The sequence below is a fragment of the Enhydra lutris genome, unplaced genomic scaffold (assembly GCF_002288905.1).
Source record: "Enhydra lutris kenyoni isolate GAN:26980312 unplaced genomic scaffold, ASM228890v2 scaffoldscaffold43, whole genome shotgun sequence".
In the NCBI taxonomy this organism is placed as follows: domain Eukaryota; kingdom Metazoa; phylum Chordata; class Mammalia; order Carnivora; family Mustelidae; genus Enhydra; species Enhydra lutris.
Window position 1 is genome coordinate 10,045,242 of NW_019154127.1, and position 9,777 is coordinate 10,055,018.

Consider the following 9,777-nt stretch of genomic DNA (forward strand, 5'->3'; position numbering starts at 1 on the left):
TCCTCTCGGCCACCCTCCTACGCCCACAAGAGAAAACACCCACTGACAAGAAGGAAAAGGATTATAAAAAGACTCAAAATTAAGCATGTAAAGGAAACATATGCATTCAATAAGATAAAGAATTTAAAAATAAATGCCTTCTATGAATAAAGGTAGAATAAGAAGAACTTAAATAGAAGAGAATCAAGTGTCACAGAGACAGAAGATTAAGAATCATACAAAGTAAGTATTCAGAAATTAAGAGTACTGAGGATATAAGATTTAAAAGCACAATTAAAGCATTAAAAGAAAAACTAGAGGGACTCCTGGGTGGCTCAGTCAGTAAAGCCTCTGACTCTTGATCTTAGTTCAGGTCTTGATCTCAGGATTGTAAGTTCAAGCCCCACGCTGGGCGTGCGTCCTACTTAAAACCAACACCAACAAAAGAAAAACAAAATAAAACAAAACAAAAACCCAACTGGGGTGCCTGGGTGGCTCAGCGGTATAAGCCTCTGCCTTCGGCTCAGGTCATGATCCCGGGGTCCTGGGATGGAGCCCCACATCGGGCTCTCTGCTCGACAGGGAGCCTGCTTCCCCCCTCTCTCTGCCTGCCTCTCTGCCTACTTGTGATCTCTGTCTTTCAAATAAATAAATAAAAAACAAAACAAAACAAAAAAACCCAACTAAAAAATAATATTAAAGCTATTAAAGACACATTTAAGGAAGTAAGATTTATCCTCTATAATGTCATGTAACCTATTATTGGTTTGGCTGATAAGTTTGCTTGTAGATTGTATACTTAAATAACCAACTTTCCCAGGTACAAGGGAAGACCTTACATCCTGTGTTTGGAACTGAAGGTGGTTTGACCAGTTGAAGAAGTCACTTCAAGTGCTAAGTTGTAAACACACAGAAGCCTAGAATTTTCACCCCAATTTGAAATATACACATGTATACTTACTGTTAGTGTTTTTGACGCAGCACAAAGACTATTTCTTTAAATGAGAGTTCAATGATTAGAGTCACCTATTGTCTTTCTAACACAAACATAACTCCTTTTTCTGTGTAGAAAATTAGTTTTGGCTTCTTTAAAATAGAGCAGAAATTTAAAGATGCCTACAAAGTAAGCCAGGTGTGTAATCTGTCTGGGTTTCGTGAGACCTCCCTGGGTGTCCCAGTTTTTTGGCACCTCATTTGATGATGAGTTTTTAAGGTGACTTACAAGTACTGGGTCTTTCTAAAGCATTTTGTTAAGTTCACGTAGAAAAAAAAATCCTTTCATGCTCCTATTTCATTGGTTTCCATGATATTTATTTAAATGATGTAATTACAAGATGACTCTAACTTACATGCACAAGTGTGGGAAGAAACATACCCTCCCTGGAAGATGAATGCCAAACCTGCTCCTTGTGAGTGCTCACTGTGCTCTGGCCATCAATCAGCATGATTCAAGGGAGGGAATAGAGATGCAGTGGAGGTTCTCAAAGTGGGGTTCCCAGAGCAGCAGCCTCACCTGGGAACCTCTGCAAATGCACATTTTCAGGCCTGGCCCCAGATCTCTTGAATCAGAACCTCTGAGGTGCAGCCCAGCAAACTACGGGTTAGCAAGCTCTTCAGGTGTTTCTCACGCCCCATCAACTCAGAATCACTGGATGAGAATATAAGTTCTAGGTAACCTGAGGTATTGGCAGGGGGAAGCCAATTTCAAAAACTCATCATAAAAAGTCCATTTAATTTCAAAGACAATAATGTTTGTTTTATATTAAGAACTTGTGTTTAGTAAAAAAACCCAAACAACACCCAAATCCTTAATTTTCTTTCAGTGATTGAAATGAGTTGCAGGAAATGAGAAGGGGGAAAGAGACCCCAGACCCGAGGAGGTCTGTAACTCGGCTTAACCTTTTTACAGAAGAACGCTCTTCTTTACCATTCTTTTCCTGCTGGTTGAAATGTTCTAATTCTTAATTGTGAAAGCTTCCAAGAAGGATCTTTCTCTTGTTTGAGAAATTTTGGTTTGCTTCCTAATCGGCACTGGGGAAGGGACTTCATTATAAGGCATTTAATGATAATTTCATTAATTTAGCCCTGCAAGGGCAGCATGTGATTTTTTATTGCTGCCGATGTGCTACATGTCCAAATGAGGCAGATTGAGATTCTTGCTTGTTGAGTCTGTGGCATGTCACCTGGGCGTTGAGGAGTTTTAAATTTACACCTTCGTAGGGATGGAATCATGTCTGTGTGTAGAGGAATCAGCTGAGAGAATGTCAGTGGATTCTGAGGGCAGGTCCGAAGGGACGTTCTCAGATTTTCCCTCATATCCCAGTTCCTCATGTGAGCTGACGTTCAGTGACTTTCACTGTAACCCAGAGTTTTTGGAATATTGTGAATGAATGTTTTTTGATTAATTGTTTGAAAATGCTAATCAAAGAGCTCAATCAAGATGAGAACTCAAGGATAGGGAGAATAATTTACCAAAAATCACCAAATGTATTATCTCAGTGTCTCATCAAGTCCTTTGTGGATGAAGGTCATCAACATTAAAGAGGGTCCGGAAGGTCAAAAGAAATTCCCCTAAAAAAAAACACCTATTGTTGCTTTTTAAAATTAGAAATAGTTCATGATCAGGGTGCCCGGGTGGCTCATTCAGTTGATCATCAGACTCTTGATTTCTGCTCAGGTCATGATCTCAGGGTCATGAGGTTGAGCCCTGCACAGGGCTCTGTGCTTGGGCAGAGTCTGCTTGTTCCTCTCCCTCCCCCTCCCCCTGCTTGTGTGCGTGCACCTGCTCTCCCTCTCTTGCTCTCTAAAATATATAGGTAAATAAAATATTTTAAAACAAATAAATAGTTCATGATCTTTTTTTAAAAAAATATATTTATTTATTTTTAGATGAGCAGGGAGGAGCAGAAGGAGAGGGAGAGAATCTTAACCAGGCTCCACAGCCAGCACGGTCATATTTGGGGCTTGATCTCACGACACTGAGATCATGAATTGAGTTGAAACCAAGAGTCACATGCTCAGTTGACTGAGCTACTCAGGCACCCCAGAAATAGTTCATGACTTCATAAAAAATTTAGAGGAAGTACAGATTAAAGAAGAAGACAAAAATAGTTTACAGCCCCATTACCCAGAGGTAGCCACTAGTTACACACACACACACACACACACACACACACACACACATCAAGTCTTGATGAATACTCTTTTGTAACCTACTTTCATTCATGAATTGTGTGTATGGTTTTTGGGGAAGGGAAGGCGGTGAGTATCGATCTGCTTCATTAGTTTTAATGTAATTTTGTCAAATTAATCCCTATTCCTAGACCTAAAGGTTATTTCTAGCCTATTCTATGCTATGATTTTTTTAATTATCTGTAAATTACATCTTTCCAATAATTAGTTTCTTTGTTGTTAGACAAACTTCCATTTTTAAAAATCCCATTTTTATATATAAAGATAGGAGGTACTATTAATTTGGAAGTAATTTCATCTTATGTGTCATAGGTTTGCTGATGACTTTGGCTTGAAAAAATCAGATTCCTATAACAAAATATAACCAACTTATACACTTAAAAGCTTCATCTTTTGTGATAGAATTCTATTCGCTGAGATTCCTTTTGTATTTTATTCTTCTAATAGCCTTCTAAATTTTTAAAATAATTTGATGACAATAGTCTGTTAATATGAGTAAAGACTACATGCTTAAGAGAAATCATGAATACCCATTAGAATTAATGTAGTGCTCTGCAACACCATTCCAAATTGTGGGGCCTGTGTGTGTGTGTGTGTACTGTGTGTGATGTATGTTGTGTGTGTGATATGTTGTGTGTGTTATGTGTGTGATATATGTGATGCGTGTGTTGTATGTGATGTGTGTGTTATGTGTGTGATGTGTGTTGTGTGTGTGATAGGTGTATGTGTTGTTTAGTGTGTGTGATGCATGCTGTGTATACTATGTATGTGTTCGGTGCATGTGTTTGTTGCGTGTGTGATGTGTGTTGTGTGTGATGTGTGTATGTATTGTGTGTGATGTGTGTATGTATTGTGTGTGAGATTATATTGTGTGTGTTGTGTGTGTGAGGTGTGTTGTGTATTGTGCATGTGATGTGTGTTGTGTGTATTGTGTGTGATGTGTATTGTGTATATTGTGTGTGTGATGGATGTGTCTGTGTTGGGTGGGGAGTGTTGGACGCCCTCATCTCTAGTGTGAGAGTTTACATTTCTTTCCTCAGTGTATCTGTGACCTTTCTCACAAATAATGAAATTTTTGTTTAAATAAGACGGAAGAAGTAACGGAAGAGGGAGCAGAAGGGGAAGCAGAGGAAGAGGAAGCGGAGGAAGCTGAGAAAGGAGAAGAAGAGGCCGGAGAGGAAGAAGGAGAAGATTCTTAGGCCTCTTCATGCTTTACTTCTTCAGCTTTTCCAGGTAAGCACGTAGTCCTGGGGTGGAAGAGTGCTCCGTTACTGGCGTTCTAGTACACGGACCCGTCCCGGCCCAGATACTCACCGAGCCATAGCGGAGTGACAGTCAGGGTTCATGGTGGTGGCCGTAAAATGACAGCCTGGAACAATCGCAGCGCAGGCTGTTGTTGAAAGGGAAATACTGCTGCTGGAGAGGGAGCGGGAGGAACCTCATTTATCAAATATCGACCAGAAGGCCCACGTGGAAACCTCATGGAACAGGTGAAAATCACCTTACGTGTCTTTGACAAGGACGCTTGCTGCTTTGTAATTTTAAAACTTCTGACGATGTAGGATAGCCAGGTAATTCTCAACAGTCCGGTGGGCGCTGTGTAAATATATTAATGAGATGACGAGACTATCTAATGATTGTGGGTACTGAGGACCTAGAAGAAATGCTCAAATACCATGGGCTACATAGATAAGACCGTCTGTGTGAGAACTAGTCAAGATCATTGACGCTACAGAAATATCTGGCTATTCCAGACACTTAGCAAATACCGAGGCAAGTGTTGTGATCTTATTAATATTATTTAACCTTGTGACGGGATTTGTGGTAGCACTTTATTCTCTGGGCAGTGAGGTCTAAAGTGTGCTCTGATGCTAGAAGGTTTAAAATTTAAGTTAGAACAATTCTTCCAGTTTCCTTACTAGAAAGTTTTTTGGTCTCCTTGTCTCCACGGAAACATGTGAGGCAGATCTGGGGGCCGCAGACATCAGGGGGCTGGGGAAGGAGAGAAGGAGGGAGGGGCTGAAGCACAGAGCAAGTGTTCAGTAAAGGTCCGCAGTGCGTCTCGGAGCCTGTGGCATGAAGGGTGGGCAAAGGCTCAGCGGGAGGAGGAAAAAGAAATCCCCGGTGCTTTGTCAATATTAGCTCAGGGACAGGGCCACCCTGTGTACCAAAGACCAATTCGATTACTGTGAATCTCCTCCCTTGCTGTTCTTATGCTTATACATAAAAAGTTAATATAAAAAAATTTCACCAACAGAAATCTATCACAATAAAATCAAGACGAATTTAAAAAAAATTTCATATATTTTTAGGAAATCTCGGAGCTGGTGAGAGTAGCCCATGGTTATCAGGTCATGGAAATTTCAAACCGAATCTGGCCCAGCATTTGACGTTTCCCAGGTGGTTTCTTTCTGGACACACAGACCTCCCCTTGAAGGCCTAATGGTTGTCATTTTGGAAATAATCCCATTTCTTTTATTTAAGAAAATTTAAACATTTTCTTCTGTTGTTACCATTGAGAAGCCTGTTGTTAATCTTACCAGTGTTGCTGCTCTCACTTCTAATGAATGGGCTGCAAAAATATTTTTTGAAAGAAAGAAAATGAGCAAGTTTACTTTTAGAAATTCTATCTGAAGAATGCTGGGGAAGGGAAATATCCTGACTATTTATTCTTATACCAAAAAGCCCCTCAAAGTGAAAACTTGTAAGTACTGTTTAAATCCATTTCTATTCGCTGTGCTTACAAGGTTCTTTTAAAATTATGCAATTTTACTGTGGTAATTAAAAATATATATCGAATGTGAAGTGCCACAGCTCAGACTATCCCTCTTGTAGCCAGATGGCTTTCTGTAGGCTGATTCAAAGAAGAAAAAGAAAAAAAAAAGGCAACTACAGCTGCGTCGTGCAAGCGCATTTGCCTGTTTCATGGATTCCCTCGTTTGGAATCCGTCCATAGCGGTGTGTTGTGAGGTCAGAGTGCCTGATGCTGAAGGAGGGTCTGGGACACCACCCCCAAATCCTACCTCCGACTCCCGAGAGACTCAGCATCCTTCCGAATCCAGCACGGCGATGCGGCCATGCATGCAGCTGGGCAGGCCCCCTTCAGTGTCCGATGCAAACCCATCATTCACTCATGGAGCTTTTTATTGGAAAAGATTCGACTTTAGGGAGAATGTGGAGAAGCCAGGCACAACAATGAATGGAACGAGGAAGGAATTCTCATTTCCTGTGTCTGAAATTGCTGCTTAATTAAGGCCCAGGAGAAATGATCTCCAGTATGAAACAATTCTCCAAGGGCTGCTGCTCAACACTGTCCTCCAGCTGAGGGGTGGACCATTAAGGCTTCCTTCCCCAGGACTAAGCTCGTCGATTCGGCCTCTGCATTATCTGAAATATCAGTGGGAAACTGTAATCAGAGACATTAGTCAATGTCTCCTTACGGTGTTTGATATGTGTTAGTACAGAGAAGGTATATCGACCTGGTCTGGTTTTCCATGAAAAGAATTTCCTTTCCTTTCCTCGCATTTGAAAGCAAATGATGAGTAATGGTTTATAGTGTCCAAGGGAATACTTCCCCCTAAAGCATGAGAAATAGTGACGATCGTGGGAAACACTGGCTTTCTCTCCTGAAGTCTTCTCCCTGGTATTTTCCCTTTCTTTCAGAAAACCTAAGCTACGAAGCAGTATTTCAACTGTCTGCTCACAAACCAAACTCCACAAAACGCTTTGGCGTGAAGCTAGCCCACCTCTCTCGGTACACCCGGGTTTACTGAGGATTGTACCACCTGACGTGGTTAGATGTACATGGATATGTCTACCTAATCTTAGCAACGTGAAATTCTATGTGAAGACAACTCATGCATACTTTCATGTGCCTGACATCCTTGGCCTTTGCTTAAAAATTTTTTTTTTTTAGGGGCACCTGGGTGGCTCAGTGGGTTAAGCTGCTGCCTTCGGCTCAGGTCATGATCTCAGAGTCCTGGGATCGAGCCCCGAATAGGGCTCTCTGCTCAGCAGGGAGCCTGCTTCCTCCTCTCTCTCTGCCTGCCTCTCTGCCTGTTTGTGATCTCTCTCTGTCAAATAAATAAATAAAATCTTAAAAAAAAATTCTTTTTTTTAATTTTTTGCTCTGCATGAATAGATCTTCTTACTAATGCCCTGGAGGAAAAAAACGATTTTGAAAAATGATTTCAAAATTTAGAACTTCTCTTTGTGGTGTAATAAAAGTATTTCTTTGTATGTTCCTTCTGCCACTGGGCTCAGAATTAGCTGAAAAGAGCTTTGAAAATAAAGAGCTTTCCATAAAACAATCATACAAATAAAGATTAATGGCAGATCTCTTGTCCCATGGAACATTAATTTCTTTATTTATAGTCTCTACGTGGTTCTGCTTGAACTCAGTCTGTCTTTGCCAAGTCTAGGTTCTTAACACAACCTTTCTGTCTGCACCAGGATGGGCATTTTTGGTTGTCCTGGTTATTCGGTCCATGTTTTCAAATGACACTGGTTGTCTTGTTATGTCCTATTTTGTATTGTCCACACAGCTGTGCACATTCTCTCTGAAACCTTAGTTAAATATAAGTCTGCCATTCCCACGTGTGGGGATGATGGTAAGGACAGATAAATTTGTAGCCCATTGTCTTTGCGCGGTTCTGCACCGAAGGAGTGGCTGCTTCTGTTCCTTCTCATTGATTTGCAGCCCCAGGCTGGGACCTGCAGAGATCGATTCTGTCATTGTGCCTCCTGATGCCGGAGTTCACCAGGAGCTGGTCCAGCTCCGACGACGTGTGCACCAGGTAGGCTCCAAGCGTTTCTCTGCTCAAGCGCCCCATCCCAGTCTATCATGGGGATTTTTCCTCCCTGATGAGATTTTGTTGACACCCCTCTCCTCTCTCCTGTCTGTGCTAGTCCTTGCCTTTCTCTTGCTGCACGCTTTGCTTCCGTTCTGTCAGAAGACCTTGTCCCCTTGATGTGGTCCTATTTAAGGGTGATCATGGCATTTCCCCATGGGGTGGCCATTAACTTGACCTCCTCCTCCGTCTGCCTATCGATTTTGTGGCTGAGCCTGTTTGTATCACCTGGGAACGTGTGCGTGGTGGCAGGGGTTGTGTGCCTCAGAGGAACTCTGCAACAGCTCTTTTCTTGTTACCCTAGTAACAAAAAGAGGCATTTTGGAGAGAATTAAAATATTTTGTGCCCAATTGTTGAAGAAGACTGCCTGAAAAACATTTCTTTCTTTGCTAAACATGAGGTGAGACTAGAGTGGAAAGAAAATGCATGTGATTAAAAATTAATTTCTGTTTTGTACGTTATTGCATTAAGTGTTGTTCTGTCTCAAGAGCGGGTGTACTTAGTAACAACTCCAGTCATAGGTAGTCCTCAAGCTCTTTGCTGTCGCTTGGGCTGAATTTTAGTCCTTTGGTGGTGGAATCACATGGAGATAGATTTATTTAGCGGGATGCCAATTTTTCTCCTGGTTCTTGTATTTTCAAATGAAAATAACTATTTGTGCTAATAATAAGCAAGAGAACAATGGTGATCACTTACTTTTTTTTTTATATTGTCTTTCTGTAATCAGAAAATTAACATTGGACGAGTGTAGTTTTATTTACTCTCACTTCCTTCTCTTGAAAGTATTCCAGCAATGTGGACTCCACTCAGGTCTGAAATTCCAAGTGAACAGCACCGGCTTTCTTGCGGGCTCGACTCCGTGGCCTCCGTGGCTTCTGTGGCTGCTGAGTTCCCAGTACGGAGTTTGCAGTATCTAAATACTGTTGTAAACCTCCACATACTTCATCAGTATAGGAGATTTCTAGAAACCAAGCAGCTTTATGAATATGTAAAAAAAAAAAAAAAAGAAACTCAAAAGAAAACCCCACGTGAATAAGCTAAATCATTCGGATAAAAAGACCAGAAAAATGGAATAATTAATGATCTGAAACTAATAGAGGTACAAGAGAGTTTATCAGTCTACAGAAGGCCCAGATTCCAAGTAACGTTTCTCATTTGATTTTTTTTTTAAGATTTTACTTATTTATTGGAGAGATAGAGAGCACGAGGGGGGGAGGGGAAGGGAGAAGCATTCTCCCCACTGAGCAGGGAGCCTAGGACGCTGGGATCATGGTCTGAGCTGAAGGCAGATGTTTCACTGACTGAGCCCCCCAGGTGCCCTTGCTTTTTTAAGTGGAAAAACAACTACACGAAAATCCAGGCGCACTTTTTCTAAGCCCTGAACAAGATCTGTTCTCTTCTGCCCTCTGCTCTTTTCCCATCTGGGGTCTCCTTGGATTTCTTTGGGTTGGAGTCTTCATTTGCACATCCCACATGGGCAATAAAGGCGGTGTGTGGTTTTTTGAGTTCTTTGTTTTCTAGGCTAAAGGTGAGAGATGCATGAAGAGAATGAGACGTATTGCCTACAGAGTTCCTTGAGGAAAAAATTTAAATGTTTCCTTTACAAAACAGTTTCAGGAGGACACCTACCTGTGCAAGCATGCTTCTGCTTGGTGACCCTAGTGAGTTGTAATAATGGAGAAGGGCCATTAGGTGGTGATAGAACATAAGCTTCTGGACCCAGCGTGCTGCCCCCAGAGCCCCCTTCTCCTGCAA